We start from the raw sequence: 18830 nt of genomic DNA on the forward strand, positions 1-18830 counted from the left end.
CATGACCTTGACTTAATCACGTGTTACTAAACAGTGAAAACAATTCCTGGAATTAGTCGGATTGCCTGTATGTCAGCAGTGTTGACAAGTAAGGATTTACAATGTCTCAAAGGACCCTTCATTTACCCTGGCTTTATGATATCAGAAATATTCCTGAGTAATATCTGAGAAGCCTTGTGCACACTGGAGAGTCCACATCAGAAGGGAGATAAAGAGTTACATATGCTGCATGTTTTTAATAATAACACTTTTCGTATCCTATTTCCATGTGAATCAGACATTCATTCCTTTTTACATAGACAATGTCTGCCAAAAATAAAAGCCCCCAAGCTAAAGAACCTTCCAATTATAGGGAGCTCTATACTAGGGATTGTTATTATGTAGTAAGACACCAATTATGTTTCATTTCCATTTCTATGAATGTTTTAAAGGAACCAAATCAATAAATACTGTCTCAAGTACATTGTTCTTCATCCAACCTTGTTCAATCATGCAAAATGGCCAGAATCAGAGCCTGTCCATTTGGAGTGCTGGGAACGATTTCCAACTGCCATTTCCAAAGGTGAGTTAGTCTTTATTATTTCACACAGATGTGGCCGATAACAAGATGTATACTGTTGATTGGCCACCTTCCTTCAATCACTAAACAAACATTATTCACTGAAATTGCACACAGTATTTACAAATGTATTACTTTTTCATTTGGTGATTTTGCTATTACACTTAATGTAATTATTATTATTTTTTATCTGGCAAAAACATAGGCCTTGTATCACTATAAATATTATAATAATAATAATAATATATGCCATTTAGCAGACGCTTTTATCCAAAGCGACTTACAGTCTCATGTGTGCATACATTCTACGTATGGGTGGTCCCGGGGATCGAACCCACTACCCTGGCGTTACAAGCGCCATGCTCTACCAACTGAGCTACAGAAGGACCACGACATCCTCGACAATGACGATTATCCTCGACAATGAGGATAGAAGACATACAATACCTAAATGCATCACATACATAAAATGAATAATAAAACTTTAACCCTGATAAGCGTTATCACAAACAAAAGGTGGAGTGACAGGAGACACGACCAAGATTAATGACCTAAATTAATATGAGGAAGGGCCTTGTACTTTTACAACATTAGATAGGATGGAAATGTGTACAAGCCTCCACCATATTTTAATGAGTGGTTGGCTGTTGAAAGGTTCTATAAATCAATCTCAAACGGCACAGCCCACTGTCCATCAGATAATATCAATGACTTATTGTATGTTGGCATTTCAATTAATGTAAAAAGCATTGTCTATGGGTAAGTCAGGTGTGCCAATATCAGAATGTACATTTTCAGTCATTCAATGGTGTAGCCCAGACATCTTTCATTTATGATGACGTGTCTCGTGTAATGGAGCAAAGCATAAACGAGATAATTACATGATGAAGAGAAGCATATTATTTAGGTCAAAGGATACCCCCACCCATCCAGGTATTGTGGTGGAAAACAAAGTTACGGTCATATTTCAAACAGTATCACCACCTCCACAGAGTTGTGACAATAACTTTTGTCACTTCCCAATGACAATGCCTTGAATAAGTATAGTTTTTCAACAACTTCACAATGCCTGTTGAGAATATCTCATTTCATTGATTTCAACCATTTCTGGTTGCTTAGCCAAGAAGACATACAGTCCTCCAATGAGCATGACAGCAAAGACAGGATTCAAATGTTAATCCAAGAGTCCACCCATGGGGTAATCTGCTTCCGCAGCATGAATCCTGTCTTTGCTGTCATGCTCAATGGATGACTGTATGTCACTGGCTTTATGCTTAATCATTTTGTGCTCCTTGCCATGGTCACACTATAAAGGAGAGATTTATCCAGATAGACATGTGGTAATGCAGCGTATCAATAACTTCAAATTCCTCAGACACCAAACCCCGATGAAAATAGGGACACATTTTCTCCCATTAAAATCTCCCTGTCATGGGCTACGCAGTGAAATGTGAGGGATTTCCTCTGATCTACTTGAAGGAGCAAAGAATTAAAATCTCAGTGCGTGACAAGACTTCACCCAAACAGTGTTAATAAAATAGTAAAAGGGTTAAGAAATATCAGAACGAGCAATGTCAGAGTCTGGAATATAAATATGTATATGATGGTGTGTATAGACAGATGGTGTGGACAGTTTATATGAATAGAGAAGTAGCTACATAGGATGAGCCTTGACAAGAACACAGTATATACTGTACATATGAAGTGGGTAAAACAGTATGTCAACATTATTAAAGTGACCAGTGTTCAATGACTTTTTACATGGCAGCAGTCTCTAAGGTGCAGGGTAGAGTATCGGGTGGGAGCCGGCTAGTAACAGTGACTAAGTTCAGGGCAGGGTAATGGGTGGAGGCAGGCTAGTGGTAACTATTTAACAGCTTTGATGCACCTGTACTGTCTCCGCCTTATAAATGGTAGCGGGGTGAACAGGCCACTGCTCGGGTGGCTGAGGTCCTTGATGATGTTCTTGGTAGTGGGGTGAAACCATATTTGATACCATTCCACTTCTTCCGTCCAGCCGTTTCCACGACTCCCTCCTCCCCAATTAAGATGCCACCAACCCCCTCTCGTGTGATGTGCTCAGCGTGCAGTCAGGAGAAGCGTTGTTATTTCCTGCCGTTGATTTAGGATACTACCAGCAACCCTAAATGTGACTCAAGATTGATTGTAGCAGTAAATGGCCACTGCTCATTGTGCACATTCTTCTTGGAGGCACGTTTTCACAAGCAACAGTCCAATCAATGCATTTAATTTGTCAGTCTGTGTTTACAAGATATTTGTACATCAAACTACTACCTATGTGATGAAGGCCTAGAGTACGAGTGAAGACAAAATGGCTCAGTGGACTGATCAACCACGTTTATCTAATTCAACTCCTAATGATCACGGCACCTGTGTGTCGTTGTGGCACTTTGATAAAGGAAATGGTGTGGTGTATCGTCTGAATACAGTCTGTTCATTTGTTGCTTTGTGCTTCATACGATGCCCTCTATAACAGTGTGGAGTGCCTAGTACAGGCAGAGTGCTAGAACTATAGGGGGTGTATGCTCCTGGTGAAGTGATGTTCTCCTTTTGAGCTCTCTCATCCCTGCCTCTCCAATGTGGCCTAACTAGCACTTACAGTTACGCAACAGCTAGCCAGGCTAATTCAACAACTGGACACACACACTCTTACCACCAACGTCACGGACAGATTTGGCTCAGATTTAGCTCCCAGTCACACTTTTACAGCTCAATGCCAAGATCAGCACGCCTCTTACAAAATGCCCATAAAAGCCCTGTAAGAAACTAGACGCTTCAGTTCCATTCGCTGGAGTGCCTGGATGAGAAGCACGGAGGGGCCAATGTGCAGACAATTAATGCTCTTCATTACACTGTTGTACTCCTATACAGCAACCTGGTGACAACCCTGGCAATGCTATCAATCAAAATCAGCATAAAATAGAGCCACTGGTTTAAGTTTGTACCCACTCCTTGTTTTGTAACAGAGTGCTATGCCAGTGCAAGATCCAAACAGTTACCCTATGGTTGTACTCATACCTGCATCATATTTTCCACTAACTTACAGTTGGCTCCAGTGATGCAACTAGTGATGAAATTCCATCATGGTTGTAGCATGAACTGAACAGACGTCATCAACATAAACCCTGTCTCCTTACTCCAAAGGAAGACATTCTATTATCTCAGTACTGTTCTCTTCTTAGTCAGATCGTACATACAAAATATGACATTTTGACACCTAATTTATGTTGTAAAACGTGTTGCAGCAAACACGATGACTAGGCAAACTCACAGATTATATAAACAAAACAAGGAAAGACATGCTTGATTTAATTTGTGCTCATTTGCAAACAGCTGCAACACATTTTATGTAAGGTTAAAACTGACTCTTCCCACTCAGTAGTTGTATTATTTCTGGACACATTTGTTTTCAAATTAATTCTGGCGAGAGATACATTGCCTCCCTTTGCGTCATTCACCATACTTCCAGGTTTTACCATCATCAATAGCCTCATCATGGGCCACGGGTTGGGGCCTGAAGTACTATAATTTCATGATTCTGTAATATCACCTCCTAGTACCAGGCACCGGGTGCTTTTACCATCTAACATAAACTTGGTAGAAAAAAGAGAATCACTCAAATGCAACATTCCATAATATGATGTGGGAGTGCCCTGCAGTTAAATGCTTCTGGGACAAAGTTACATTTATTTTTGAAATGCATGAATGTAATTATTCAATGCATTGTATCTGCTATGTTATTTAACAATGATAGCTCATTGATTGAGAGATTCAATCAGAGATGATTACTACTGGCAGACAGCACTGCTGCAAAAAAATATGTTTGGTCTAAGATGGCAATCATTCCGCTCTCTCCCAATTCGCCATTGAATACAGTTACTATTAGAAAGTATAACATTAGAATTTTCGACAGAGAGAGAAGTATGTCAAGGAACAATTGAGGCCTGGACAAATACACTTGACTCTGTAAAGAATAATCTCAGCTAAATCCCAACACATACACATAAACAATTCATAAAGCCCAACACATACATACAAACTAAATATATGATTCAGGCCTGGGAAGAGAGGGGGAGGGTGGATCTATGTCATTTTTGAGTATTTCTACCTGTCTGTGATGTGAACACCTCACAAAAAAAGAAAAGAAAAAAAGTTCAGCACAAAAAGAAAATAAATGCCACAAAGTGGTGTGGGAGTTGATTTGGTGGGAGGAAAAGAGAATAGAAAGGAGATGAACTGGAACATGACTGGACATGCACGCACGCCAACACAGTCTGTGGAGACAAAACCCTGGGGCTTTGTGCTCCGTGCATAGGCTTATCTTTAACTGCACAAATAACAGGGGCAGGGCCTGTTTTATTGCTTTTGTTTTTCATGAGGATTTGTTTTGGTTACGCAAGCCTGATTATTTCATAAACAATTAACCAATTTTATTACACTGCAGTGTCTAAGCTTGTTAGCATTCAGTTGAAACCAGTGCAAGCATTCAGGTGTGAATAATAAGTACCACGACTATAGAGAAGGCCAAGAAACTGGGGTTTAAGAGCAGTGCTCGGACATGCTCCCTCACCTGACTGTCCATATGGGAGAGCAGATGAAACGTGTCATATAGACTTAATGATATGAAGGCTTTCCATTTAGTCAAGAGTCCTTTATAGCTGTGTATTTTTTATATATTTACATGTGTAAAATACATTTGTGTAGTTTACATACAATTCCTTATTTTACTGCTTCCTCTCTTTAATAGAGATGTGCAGACAGAGGAAAACTCAATGGAATTGTTCTACATCTCTCTCTGATGCCAGTCTAGCAGTTCAAATAACAATTAGCTGAGAATGGTGCCCGCTTGGACACCCCTGCAGTAAGCAGCACAAGACAAACCTCAACACCCCAGGGCCTAAAGCTAGGACAACTTCCAGTCCCTTTTCCTCAGAATATTCGAAGACATTACACAGTATTCCTCAGGAGTCTCACATTTACATTTACATTTAAGTCATTTAGCAGACGCTCTTATCCAGAGCGACTTACAAATTGGTGCATTCACCTTATGACATCCAGTGGAACAGTCACTTTACAATAGTGAATCTAAATCTTAAAAGGGGGGGGGGGTGAGAAGGATTACTTATCCTATGCTAGGTATTCCTTAAAGAGGTGGGGTTTCAGGTGTCTCCGGAAGGTGGTGATTGACTCCGCTGTCCTGGCGTCGTGAGGAAGTTTGTTCCACCATTGGGGGCCAGAGCAGCGAACAGTTTTGGCTGGGCTGAGCGGGAACTGTACTTCCTCAGTGGTAGGGAGGCGAGCAGGCCAGAGGTGGATGAACGCAGTGCCCTTGTTTGGGTGTAGGGCCTGATCAGAGCCTGGAGGTACTGAGGTGCCGTTCCCCTCACAGCTCCGTAGGCAAGCACCATGGTCTTGTAGCGGATGCAAGCTTCAACTGGAAGCCAGTGGAGAGAGCGGAGGAGCGGGGTGACGTGGGAGAACTTGAACACCAGACGGGCTGCGGCGTTCTGGATGAGTTGTAGGGGTTTAATGGCACAGGCAGGGAGCCCAGCCAACAGCGAGTTGCAGTAGTCCAGACGGGAGATGACAAGTGCCTGGATTAGGACCTGCGCCGCTTCCTGTGTGAGGCAGGGTAGTACTCTGCGGATGTTGTAGAGCATGAACCTACAGGAACGGGCCACCGCCTTGATGTTAGTTGAGAACGACAGGGTGTTGTCCAGGATCACGCCAAGGTTCTTAGCGCTCTGGGAGGAGGACACAATGGAGTTGTCAACCGTGATGGCGAGATCATGGAACGGGCAGTCCTTCCCCGGGAGGAAGAGCAGCTCCGTCTTGCCGAGGTTCAGCTTGAGGTGGTGATCCGTCATCCACACTGATATGTCTGCCAGACATGCAGAGATGCGATTCGCCACCTGGTCATCAGAAGGGGGAAAGGAGAAGATTAATTGTGTGTCGTCTGCATAGCAATGATAGGAGAGACCATGTGAGGTTATGACAGAGCCAAGTGACTTGGTGTATAGCGAGAATAGGAGAGGGCCTAGAACAGAGCCCTGGGGGACACCAGTGGTGAGAGCGCGTGGTGAGGAGACAGATTCTCGCCACGCCACCTGGTAGGAGCGACCTGTCAGGTAGGACGCAATCCAAGCGTGGGCCGCGCCGGAGATGCCCAACTCGGAGAGGGTGGAGAGGAGGATCTGATGGTTCACAGTATCGAAGGCAGCCGATAGGTCTAGAAGGATGAGAGCAGAGGAGAGAGAGTTAGCTTTAGCGGTGCGGAGCGCCTCCGTGATACAGAGAAGAGCAGTCTCAGTTGAATGACTAGTCTTGAAACCTGACTGATTTGGATCAAGAAGGTCATTCTGAGAGAGATAGCGGGAGAGCTGGCCAAGGACGGCACGTTCAAGAGTTTTGGAGAGAAAAGAAAGAAGGGATACTGGTCTGTAGTTGTTGACATCGGAGGGATCGAGTGTAGGTTTTTTCAGAAGGAGTGCAACTCTCGCTCTCTTGAAGACGGAAGGGACGTAGCCAGCGGTCAGGGATGAGTTGATGAGCGAGGTGAGGTAAGGGAGAAGGTCTCCGGAAATGGTCTGGAGAAGAGAGGAGGGGATAGGGTCAAGCGGGCAGGTTGTTGGGCGGCCGGCCGTCACAAGACGCAAGATTTCGTCTGGAGAGAGAGGGGAGAAAGAGGTCAGAGCACAGGGTAGGGCAGTGTGAGCAGAACCAGCGGTGTCGTTTGACTTAGCAAACGAGGATCGGATGTCGTCGACCTTCTTTTCAAAATGGTTGACGAAGTCATCTGCAGAGAGGGAGGAGGGGGGGGGGGAGGAGGATTCAGGAGAGAGGAGAAGGTGGCAAAGAGGTTCCTAGGGTTAGAGGCAGAAGCTTGGAATTTAGAGTGGTAGAAAGTGGCTTTAGCAGCAGAGACAGAAGTGGAAAATGTAGATAGGAGGGAGCGAACGGATGCCAGGTCCGCAGGGAGGCGAGTTTTCCTCCATTTCCGCTCGGCTGCCCGGAGCCCTGTTCTGTGAGCTCGCAATGAGTCGTCGAGCCACGGAGCGGGAGGGGAGGACCGAGCCGGCCTGGAGGATAGGGGGCATAGAGAGTCAAAGGATGCAGAAAGGGAGGAGAGGAGGGTTGAGGAGGCAGAATCAGGAGATAGGTTGGAGAAGGTTTGAGCAGAGGGAAGAGATGATAGGATGGAAGAGGAGAGAGTAGCGGGGGAGAGAGAGCGAAGGTTGGGACGGCGCGATACCATCCGAGTAGGGGCAGTGTGGGAAGTGTTGGATGAGAGGAGAGGGAAAAGGATACAAGGTAGTGGTCGGAGACTTGGAGGGGAGTTGCAATGAGGTTAGTGGAAGAACAGCATCTAGTAAAGATGAGGTCGAGCGTATTGCCTGCCTTGTGAGTCGGGGGGGAAGGTGAGAGGGTGAGGTCAAAAGAGGAGAGGAGTGGAAAGAAGGAGGCAGAGAGGAATGAGTCAAAGGTAGACGTGGGGAAGTTAAAGTCGCCCAGAACTGTGAGAGGTGAGCCGTCCTCAGGAAAGGAGCTTATCAAGGCATCAAGCTCATTGATGAACTCTCCGAGGGAACCTGGAGGGCGATAAATGATAAGGATGTTAAGCTTGAAAGGGCTGGTAACTGTGACAGCATGGAATTCAAAGGAGGCGATAGACAGATGGGTAAGGGGAGAAAGAGAGAATGACCACTTGGGAGAGATGAGGATCCCGGTGCCACCACCCCGCTGACCAGAAGCTCTTGGGGTGTGCGAGAACACGTGGGCGGACGAAGAGAGAGCAGTAGGAGTGGCAGTGTTATCTGTGGTGATCCATGTTTCCGTCAGTGCCAAGAAGTCGAGGGACTGGAGGGAGGCATAGGCTGAGATGAACTCTGCCTTGTTGGCCGCAGATCGGCAGTTCCAGAGGCTACCGGAGACCTGGAACTCCACGTGGGTCGTGCGCGCTGGGACCACCAGATTAGGGTGGCCGCGGCCACGCGGTGTGGAGCGTTTGTATGGTCTGTGCAGAGAGGAGAGAACAGGGATAGACAGACACATAGTTGCAGGAATCTTATTGACTAAAATGATTAAAATTATACAGTACTGCTGAAGTAGGCTAGCTGGCAGTGGCTGCGTTGTTGACATTGTAGGCTAGCTGGCAGTGGCTGCGTTGTTGACACTACACTAATCAAGTCGTTCCGTTGAGTGTAATAGTTTCTACAGTGCTGCTATTCGGGGGCTAGCTGGCTAGCTAGCAGTGTTGATTACATTACGTTGCGTTAAAAGAACGACAATAGCTGGCTAGCTAACCTAGAAAATCGCTCTAGACTACACAATTATCTTTGATACAAAGACGGCTATGTAGCTAGCTATGTAGCTAGCTACGATCAAACAAATCAAACCGTTGTACTGTAATGAAATTAAATGAAAATGTGATACTACCTGTGGAGCGAAGCGGAATGCGACCGGGTTGTTGAGTTCTATTCGGAAGACGTTGGCTAGCTGTTGGCTAGCTAGCAGTGTCTCCTACGTTAAGGACGACAAATAGCTGGCTAGCTAACCTCGGTAAATTAAGATAATCACTCTAAGACTACACAATTATCTTGGATACGAAGACAGCAAAGACAGCTATGTAGCTAGCTAACACTACACTAATCAAGTCGTTCAGTTGAGTGTAATAGTTTCTACAGTGCTGCTAATCGGTGGACGTTTGCTTGCTGGCTAGCTGCTGGGCAGAGCAGTGAAGACTACGTTAGGACGATAATTACGCAATTATCTTTGATACAAAGACGGCTATGTAGCTAGCTAAGAAGAAATTGCTAAGATTAGACATATGAAACCGTTGTACTATAATGAAATGTAATGAAATGTAATGAAAAAGTTATACTACCTGTGGAGCGAAATGCGGATGCGACCGCTCGCTCCAACCCGGAAGTAGTGTTCTCCTCTCCACTAGGTGGCTCTAATGGAGTCATAAAGTGTAGCATGTCTAGTGCTTCTTCCAATGTTGTCCCTGGGCTTTCAGGTTCAGTATTCCATCCGCTGGGTCGCAGGGCAACAAGAGAAGGACAAGCTGTTATTCTTACTCCAGTACTATCTGGTCTACAAACAGTGTGGACAGCACCCGGCACCCACCCACTAGTAATGCTTGCCATTTGTCAGAGCAGTGCAGAATGTTTGAACTTGCTGTATGCCAGACTATAGAACTTGATATTGAACGAAAGAGTGTGCAAAGCTGTCATCAAGGCAAAGTGTGGCTACTTTGAAGAATCTCAAATATAAAATATATTTTGATTTATTTAACACTTTTTTGGTTACTACATGATTCCATGTGTGTTATTTCATAGTTTTGATGCCTTGACTACTATTCTACAGTGTAGAAAATAATTTGAATAAAAAAATTAAAAAAATGGAATGAATAGGTGCGTCCAAACTTTTCACCGGTACTGTATATATATGGTACTGTGTATATATATGGTACTGTGTATATATATGGTACTGTGTGTATATATGGTACTGTGTATATATATGGTACTGTGTGTATATATGGTACTGTGTGTATATATTGTACTGTGTGTATATATGGTACTGTGTGTATATATGGTACTGTATATATATGGTACTGTGTATATATATATGGTACTGTGTGTGTATATATATGGTACTGTGTGTATATATGGTACTGTGTGTATATATGGTACTGTGTATATATATGGTACTGTGTATATATATATGGTACTGTGTATATATGGTACTGTGTATATATATGGTACTGTGTATATATATGGTACTGTGTATATATGGTACTGTGTATATATGGTACTGTGTGTATATATATATGGTACTGTGTATATATATGGTACTGTGTATATATATATGGTACTGTGTATATATATATGGTACTGTGTATATATATATGGTACTGTGTATATATATATGGTACTGTGTATAATATATATATATTGTTGTTGCAGGATGTAAAATATCATATGAAATGAATACAAAACCTCTGTAGCATCATTTTAAAAAATACATTGTTTTTTGTTTGTTTCTTTTTTATTGTGCAATTTTCCCAACCAAATACACACAATGGTGTACAGAATTGACATAGGTTACTATCAAATAGGTGACCTATGGATCAAAACACAGACATCTACAACATATTTAACATCAACCTAGTAATAGGCTCTAGCCTTTGCCTATATGAAAAGTAAATTATGCACATTCAGTGCATGAGTTCATGTGGACGAATTAACTGCATTGGATGCAGTAGACCCAGGAGGTGGAGTGGTCCCTATGATGTGGGGGAGTGTGATAACATGGTGGGGAGAAATGTGTCACAGCTCCTATCAGCAGCTGCAGGCAGTACTGGGTCTGCGCCTTCATTTCAGGCCAGGACTATCAAGTTAAATCTGCCTGGGAAACTAAACAGTACCCTCTATTGGATAGCACAGAGATTGTGCACCGGGATGCCTGACCTCGACAGAGGAACATGCCTACTGATAGTTCAGATGCTGCTACACTTAAAAGTCCAGACACTGTGCCCTTCTGAACTCTCAATCCTTTCAATCAATTGTTGGGGGTACTGGAGGACCAGGGTCGGTGTATTGTTGGGGGTACTGGAGGACCAGGGCCGGTGTATTGTTGGGGGTACTGGAGGACCAGGGCCGGTGTATTGTTGGGGGTACTGAAGGACCAGGGCCGGTGTATTGTTGGGGGTACTGGAGGACCAGGGTCGGTGTATAGTTGGGGGTACTGGAGGACCAGGGCCGGTGTATTGTTGGGGGTACTGGAGGACCAGGGTCGGTGTATTGTTGGGGGTACTGGAGGACCAGGGCCGGTGTATTGTTGGGGGTACTGGAGGACCAGGGCCGGTGTATTGTTGGGGGTACTGGAGGACCAGGGTCGGTGTATTGTTGGGGGTACTGGAGGACCAGGGTTGGTGTATTGTTGGAGGTACTGGAGGACCAGGGCCAGTGTATTGTTGGGGGTACTGGAGGACCAGGGTCGGTGTATTGTTGGGGGTACTGGAGGACCAGGGTTGGTGTATTGTTGGAGGTACTGGAGGACCAGGGCCGGTGTATTGTTGGGGGTACTGGAGGACCAGGGCCGGTGTATTGTTGGGGGTACTGGAGGACCAGGGTCGGGAAAAACTGATATAGGGAACTGTCTTCTATGAATAATACAAGGTCAAAAAGTGACTTGCGAATATAAAGCCATATTAGAACGACGCATACATTTCCTCATGATTTCTACCACCAACCAAGCTGCAGTTGAAGTCGGAAGTTTACATACACCTTAGCCAAATACATTTAAACTCAGTTTTTCACCATTCCTGACATATAATACAATTAAAATTGACCTGTCTTAGGTCAGTTAGGATCACCACCTTATTTTCAGAATGTGAAATATCAGAATAATAGTAGAGAGAATGATTTATTTCAGCTTTTACACTCAATCAATATTTGGTAGCATTGCCTGTAAATTGTTTAACTTGGGTTTCGGGTAGCCTTGTACAAGTTTGTACAAGCTTCCCACAATAAGTTGGGTGAATTTTGGCCCATTCCTCCTGACAGAGCTGGTGTAACTGAGTCAGGTTAGTAGACCTTCTTGCTCGCGCAAGCTTTTTCAGTTCTGCCCACACATTTTCTATAGGATTGAGATCATAGCTTTGTGATGGCCACTCCAATACCTTGACTTTGTTGTCCTTAGCCATTTTGCCACGACTTTGGAAGTATGCTTGGGGTCATTGTCCATTTGGAAGACCCATTTGCAACCAAGCTTTAACTTCCTGATTGATGTCTTGAGATGTTGCTTCAATATATCCACATATTTTCTATTTTGTGAAGTGCACCAGTCCCTCCTGCAGCAAAGCACCCCCACAATTTTCCACCATAATTTGCAAATAAATTCATACAAAAATCCTACAATGTGATTTTCTGGATTTTTTTTCTCATTTTGTCTGTCATAGTTGAAGTGTACCTATGATGAAAATCACAGGCCTCTCTCATCTTTTTAAGTGGGAGAACTTGCACAATTGGTGGCTGACTAAATACTTTTTTGCCCCACTGTAAGTGTATGTAAACTTCCGACTTCAACTGTACATTTGGAATTCATGCTACTCTGCAAGCAAACAATCAATCTACTAGTTCTAAAACAAAAGCTAGCATTACAGTAGAGAATCATGAACACTTGCAAACAATCACAGAGTTTTAATAAGCATCACCTGTTGTAATAAATTATAAGTAATATGGAAATTAGGCATGGCTCCTGATCCAAGGAACTCATAATTAAACTGTAAAGAGAAGTCAAAAGCAGTTAGCTTGATTGATTATACTAGGGGTGGGCAAACTATTTGGCGCGAGGGCCACATTGGGATTCGAAATTCAACAGAGGGTTGCACAGACGACATGTTTTGTCAAAATCTATTTGCGGACCAGAAAAGGGTCAGTTGTTTAAAAATATATAGGTCCATTATCATTTCAAGTGTGGCCTGGAGTGTTGTTTTTTTCAAACCAAAATAATCATCCCCTTAAAACGTTTGTAGTAGTTTGCCCAACCTTGTGTTCTGCACTGGAGCAAGCCAGCAGGTTCTACTGCATTTAGATTCAGGGTTTGGTGTCTTGGGATAGAAGGTTCAGGACATATGAAAGTAGGCTACTATAGACATACAGATCTGCTTTGTGAAACAGCTGTGTAGATAGACAACTCAGCTTCTTTTTCAGAAGGGCAATATTTTCAATTCTGGACTGTAGGAGAACACTTGGGGACTTATCCAATAAATGACAAATAGTGTGACGTAGATACTGAAGGGTTGCAGTAGACTGAAACAGTAAGGCTTTGTTTATGGAAATTTAGGTTTTGGAGCAGATTATCTGATGTCCTTGAGAGGGCCACATTTTTATCTTTGATTCTCAGTGAATAGGAAAACAAAGATCACTTACATTAGTGAAATTCATAAAAATGATTTCAAACCGCTCAACCTGTGTTTGTATAAACCAATACTTTTTTCAAAAGCCTCTACCATAAAAGCTTGCTTCAGATCCAAAGCACACACAGAACTCAATTGGGTTGTACTGGAGCCCAGTGCCAAGGAGTAAAAGTTGGCACCGTCACCTGGGCAGCGATTAATTAATTAAAGCTATATGGAGCCACTTAAATTTACATTTCATCCAAGTTTAAGTTAGACTACAAAAGTGCCAAGAACAATGAACTCCCATTAAGCATAATTAGACATGCATAAAAAAGCTAAGCCAACTATGTGCACGTCGTTCATTTCACACTGTATTTCCTTAAATTATCTCATTTCTTAAATTTGGCAAGCCTAAAGAAAGGGTTGCTGTTGGTCTTTGTACCATGTGTTACCTTTGTGATGTTATGAGATGCAGATAATGACCCTACTCTACATACAGACCTGACCATGGGCTGTCTGGATATTTACCTTATTTAGCCTTCTTTGATCCCCAAGTAATGAAGCCAGGTCCCCTGGGATCAAACAATAGAGTTTATATCAAAGATAGTCTTTCAAACACAGTTGAGAAATAATGAGGCTCCTTCAGCAGTATACACCAGTGTGTAAACTTCTATGAGACAGAAAACACAGCAATCTGTTTACATTTTAAATTAACCCAGCTCTTTGTAGTGTTGGTCCCATGTTTCATGTGATGAAATATAAGATCCCAGAAATGTTCCATACACACAAAAAGCTTATTTCTCTCAAATGTTGTGCACAAATTTCATTGCATTCCTGTTAGTGAGCATTTCTCCTTTACCAAGATAATACATCCACCTGACAGGTGTGGCATATCAAGAAGCTGATTAAACAGCGTGATCATTAAACAGGTGCACCTTGTGCTGGGGACAATAAAAGGCCACTCTAAAAATGTGCTGTTTTGTCACAACACAATGCCACAGATGTCTCTCAAGTTTTGAGGGAGTGTGCATTTGGCATGTGGACTGCAGGAATGTCCACCAGAGCTGTTGCCAGAGAATTTGTTACTTTGGAGGTGGTTATGGTAGAGAAAGTAAGTTTTAAGAATTTGGCAGTACGTCCAACCAGCCTTACAGCTGCAGACCACGTGTAACCACGTCAGCCCAGGATTTCCACATGCAGCTTATTCACCTGCAGGATTGTCTGAGACCAGCCACCTGGACAGCTGGTTTCATCCACAGATGAAACTGAGGATCATTTCTGTCTGTAATAAAGCACTTTTGTGGGGTAAAGCTAATTCTGATTGTATGGGCCTTGCTTCCCAGTGGGTAGGCAGTCTCCCAAGTGGGTGGGCCTATGCCCTCCCAGGACATCCTGGGAAACTGCCCAGTCATGTGAAATCCATAGATTAGGGCCTAATTCATTTATTTCTGATTTCCTTATATGAACTCTAACTCAGTAAAATCATTGAAATTGTTGCATGTTGCATTTATATATTCTTTTCAGTATAGTATTCCAAATGATGGGTTGAAGGCCTTCTGCAAGTAGCAACATTGGGGGCAAAGTAATGAGCAGGTCTCTCCCACCCTGTTCTTGGAGCACTATAGTCCTGTAAGTATTCACCCCAACCCCAATTGTAATTAACCTGACTAATCTTATCAACCAGTTAATTATTAGAATCAGATGTGCTAGATTAGGGTTGGAATGAAAACCTACAGAATGGTAAGTCTCCAAGAACAGGGTCCTGAGCATGAACTAACTTTTAGTATGAAACAAACTTTTAAAAGAAGCCCAAAATGAAATACAGTGTTTTCACTCTATAATAACCTCTGCCATTTCTGGAGAGGGATGAAATTATATCTCATTTGATTGAGAGCTCCTCTTTATTCCTCGGTTGGCCTGGCATTTATTTCCCTGGAGATGCCTTTTTAAAGACTACAGTTTAATGCTGTCTCCCATCCCACAGAACAGCACTGCTGCTCGGATTCATACAATCCACTATTTATTTCCTTAGAGAGCCTGGGTAAATTTCAGCAGTCAAGAGACAGACATGTCGCACACTGTAAGACAACCCACAAAAGCACCTTTGCAGGCTCCTGTGTAAAAACAAGACATGCAAGATTAAAATATTAAAAAGTTGGGCGCCAGGGTGGTAACAAAGGCTCTTCCAGCCCCAGACTATGATCCCCTAGTTAACTTCTATTTTCACGAGAAAGACATATGTTCAGAATGGATGTGTTTAGTCAAGGCACACAAACTTAAGGTGCCAGTGAGCCTTCACAAATACACTGAGTGAACAAAACATGACAGACCTTTCCATGACAGACTGACCAGGTGAATCCAGGTGAAAGCTATGATCCTGATTGATGTCACCTGTTAAATCCACTTCAATCAGTGTAGATGAAGGGGAGGAGACAGGTTAAAGAGTGATTTTTAAGCCTTGAGACAATTGAGACATGGCTTGTGTATGTGTGCCATTCAGAGGGTGAATGGGCAAGACAAAACATTTAAGTGCCTTTGTACAGGGTACGGTAGTATAGTGTATTCAGAAAGAATTCAGACCCCTTAACTTTTTCCAAATGTTGTTATGTCACAGCCTTACTCTGAAAAAACAGGTTTCAGAAAGAAAAAACAGGTTTCAGACATTATTGTGAATTTAATACAAATAAAAACAGAAAAACCTTAATTATTCAGACCCTTTGCTGAGACTAGAAATTGTGCTCAGGTGCATCCTGTTTCCATTGATCATCCTTGAGATGATTATACAACTTTATTGGAGTCCACCTGTGGTAAATTCAATTGATTGGACATGATTTGGAAAGGCACACACCTGTCTATGTAAAGGTCCAACAGTTGACAGTGCATGTCAGAGCAAAAACCCAGCCATGAGGTCAAAGAAATTGTTTGTAGAAATCCGAGACAGGATTGTGTTGAGGCACAGATCTGGGGAAGGGTACCAAAACATTTCTGCAGGATTGAAGGTCCCCAAGAACACAGTGGCCTCCATCATTTTTAAATGGAAGAAGTTTGGAACCACAAAGACTCTTCCTAGAGCTGTCCGCCTGGCCAAACTGAGCAAACGGGGGAGAAGGGCCTTGGTCAGGGAGGAGACCAAGAACCCGATGGTCACTCTGACAGAGCTCCAGAGATCCTTTGTAGAGATGAGAACCTTCCAGAAGGACAACCATCTCAGCAGCGCGCCACCAATCAGGCCTTTATGGTAGTGGCCAGACGGAAGCCACTCCTTGGAGTTTGCCAAAAGGCATCTAAAGTAGAGGTCGACCGATTATGATTTTTCAACGCTGATACCGATTATTGGAGGACCAAAAAAAGCCGATGACGATTTAATAAAAAAAGTATTTGTAATAATGACAATTACAACAATACTGAATGGACACTTATTTTAACTAAATATAATACATCAATAAAATCAATTTAGCCTCAAATAAATAATGAAACATGTTCATTTTGGTTTAAATAATGCAAAAACAAAGTGTTGGAGAAGAAAGTAAAAGTGCAATATGTGACATGTAAGAAAGCTAACTTTTAAGTTCCTTGCTCAGAACATATGAAAGCTGGTGGTTCCTTTTAACATGAGTCTTCAATATTCCCAGGTAAGAAGTTTTAGGTTGTAGTTATTATAGGAATTACAGGACTCTATACCATTATATATCTCTATACCATTTGTATTTCATTAACCTTTGACTATTGGATGTCCTTATAGGCACTTTAGTATTACCAGTGTAACAGTATAGCTTCCGTCCCTCTCCTCGCTCCTACCTGGGCTCGAACCAAGAACACAACGACAGCCACCCTCGAAACAGCGTTACCCATGCAGAGCAAGGGGAACAACTACTCAAAGTCTCAGAGCGAGTGACGTTTGAAACGCTATTAGCGAGCACCCCGCTAACTAGCTAGCCATTTCACATCGGTTACACCAGCCTAATCTCGGGAGTTGATAGGCTTGAAGTCATAAACAGCGCACTGCTTGATGCACAACGAAGAGCAGCTGGCAAAATGCACGAAAGTGCTGTTTGAATGAATACTTACGAGCCTGCTGCTGCCTACCCCCGCTCAGTCAGACTGCTCCATCAAATAATAGACTTAGTTATAACATAATAACACACAGAAATACGAGCCTTAGGTCATTGATATGGTCGAATCCGGAAACTATCATCTCGAAAACAAGACGTTTATTCTTTCAGTGAAATACCGTATACGGAACCGTTCCGTATTTTATTTAATGGTTGGCATCCATTAGTCTAAATATTCCTGTTACATTGCACAACCTTCAATGTTATGTCATAATTACACAAAACTCTGGCAAATTAGGCGGCCCAAACTGTTGCATATACACTGACTCTGCGTGCAATGAACACAAGAGAAATAACACAATTTCACCTGGTTAATATTGCCTGCTAACCTGGAGTTCTTTTAGCTAAATATGCAGGTTTAAAAATACACTGCTCAAAAAAATAAAGGGAACACTTAAACAACACAATGTAACTCCAAGTCAATCACACTTCTGTGAAATCAAACTGTCTACTTAAGAAGCAACACTGATTGACAATAAATTTCACATGCTGTTGGTGGAAATGATAGGCAATTAGCAAGACACCCCCAATAAAGGAGTGGTTCTGCAGGTGGTGACCACAGACCGCTTCTCAGTTCCTAATGCTTCCTGGCTGATGTTTTGGTCACTTTTGAATGCTGGCAGTGCTTTCACTCTAGGGGTAGCATGAGACGGAGTCTACAACCCACACAAGTGGCTCAGGTAGTGCAGCTCATCCAGGATGGCACATCAATGCGAGCTGTGGCAAGAAGGTTTGCTGTGTCTGTCAGCGTAGTGTCCAGAGCATGGAGCACGCCAGGAGACAGGCCAGTACATCAGGAGACGTGGAGGAGGCCGTAGGAGGGCAACAACCCAGCAGCAGGACCGCTACCTCCGCATTTGTGCAAGGAGGAGCACTGTCAGAGCCCTGCAAAATGACCTCCAGCAGGCCACAAATGTGCATGTGTCTGCTCAAACGGTCAGAAACAGACTCCATGAGGGTGGTAATGAGGGCCCGAAGTCCACAGGTGGGGGTTGTGCTTACAGCCCAACACAGTGCAGGACGTTTGGCATTTGCCAGAGAACACCAAGATTGGCAAATTCGCCACCGGTGCCCTGTGCTCTTCACAGATGAAAGCAGGTTCACACTGAGCACATGTGACAGAGTCTGGAGACGTCGAGGAGAACGTTCTGCTGCCTGCAACATCCTCCAGCATGACCTGTTTGGCGGTGGGGTCAGTCATGGTGTGGGGTGGCATTTCTTTGGGGGGCCG

This window comes from Oncorhynchus keta, chromosome 10 (assembly GCF_023373465.1).
Source record: "Oncorhynchus keta strain PuntledgeMale-10-30-2019 chromosome 10, Oket_V2, whole genome shotgun sequence".
NCBI classification, from domain to species: domain Eukaryota; kingdom Metazoa; phylum Chordata; class Actinopteri; order Salmoniformes; family Salmonidae; genus Oncorhynchus; species Oncorhynchus keta.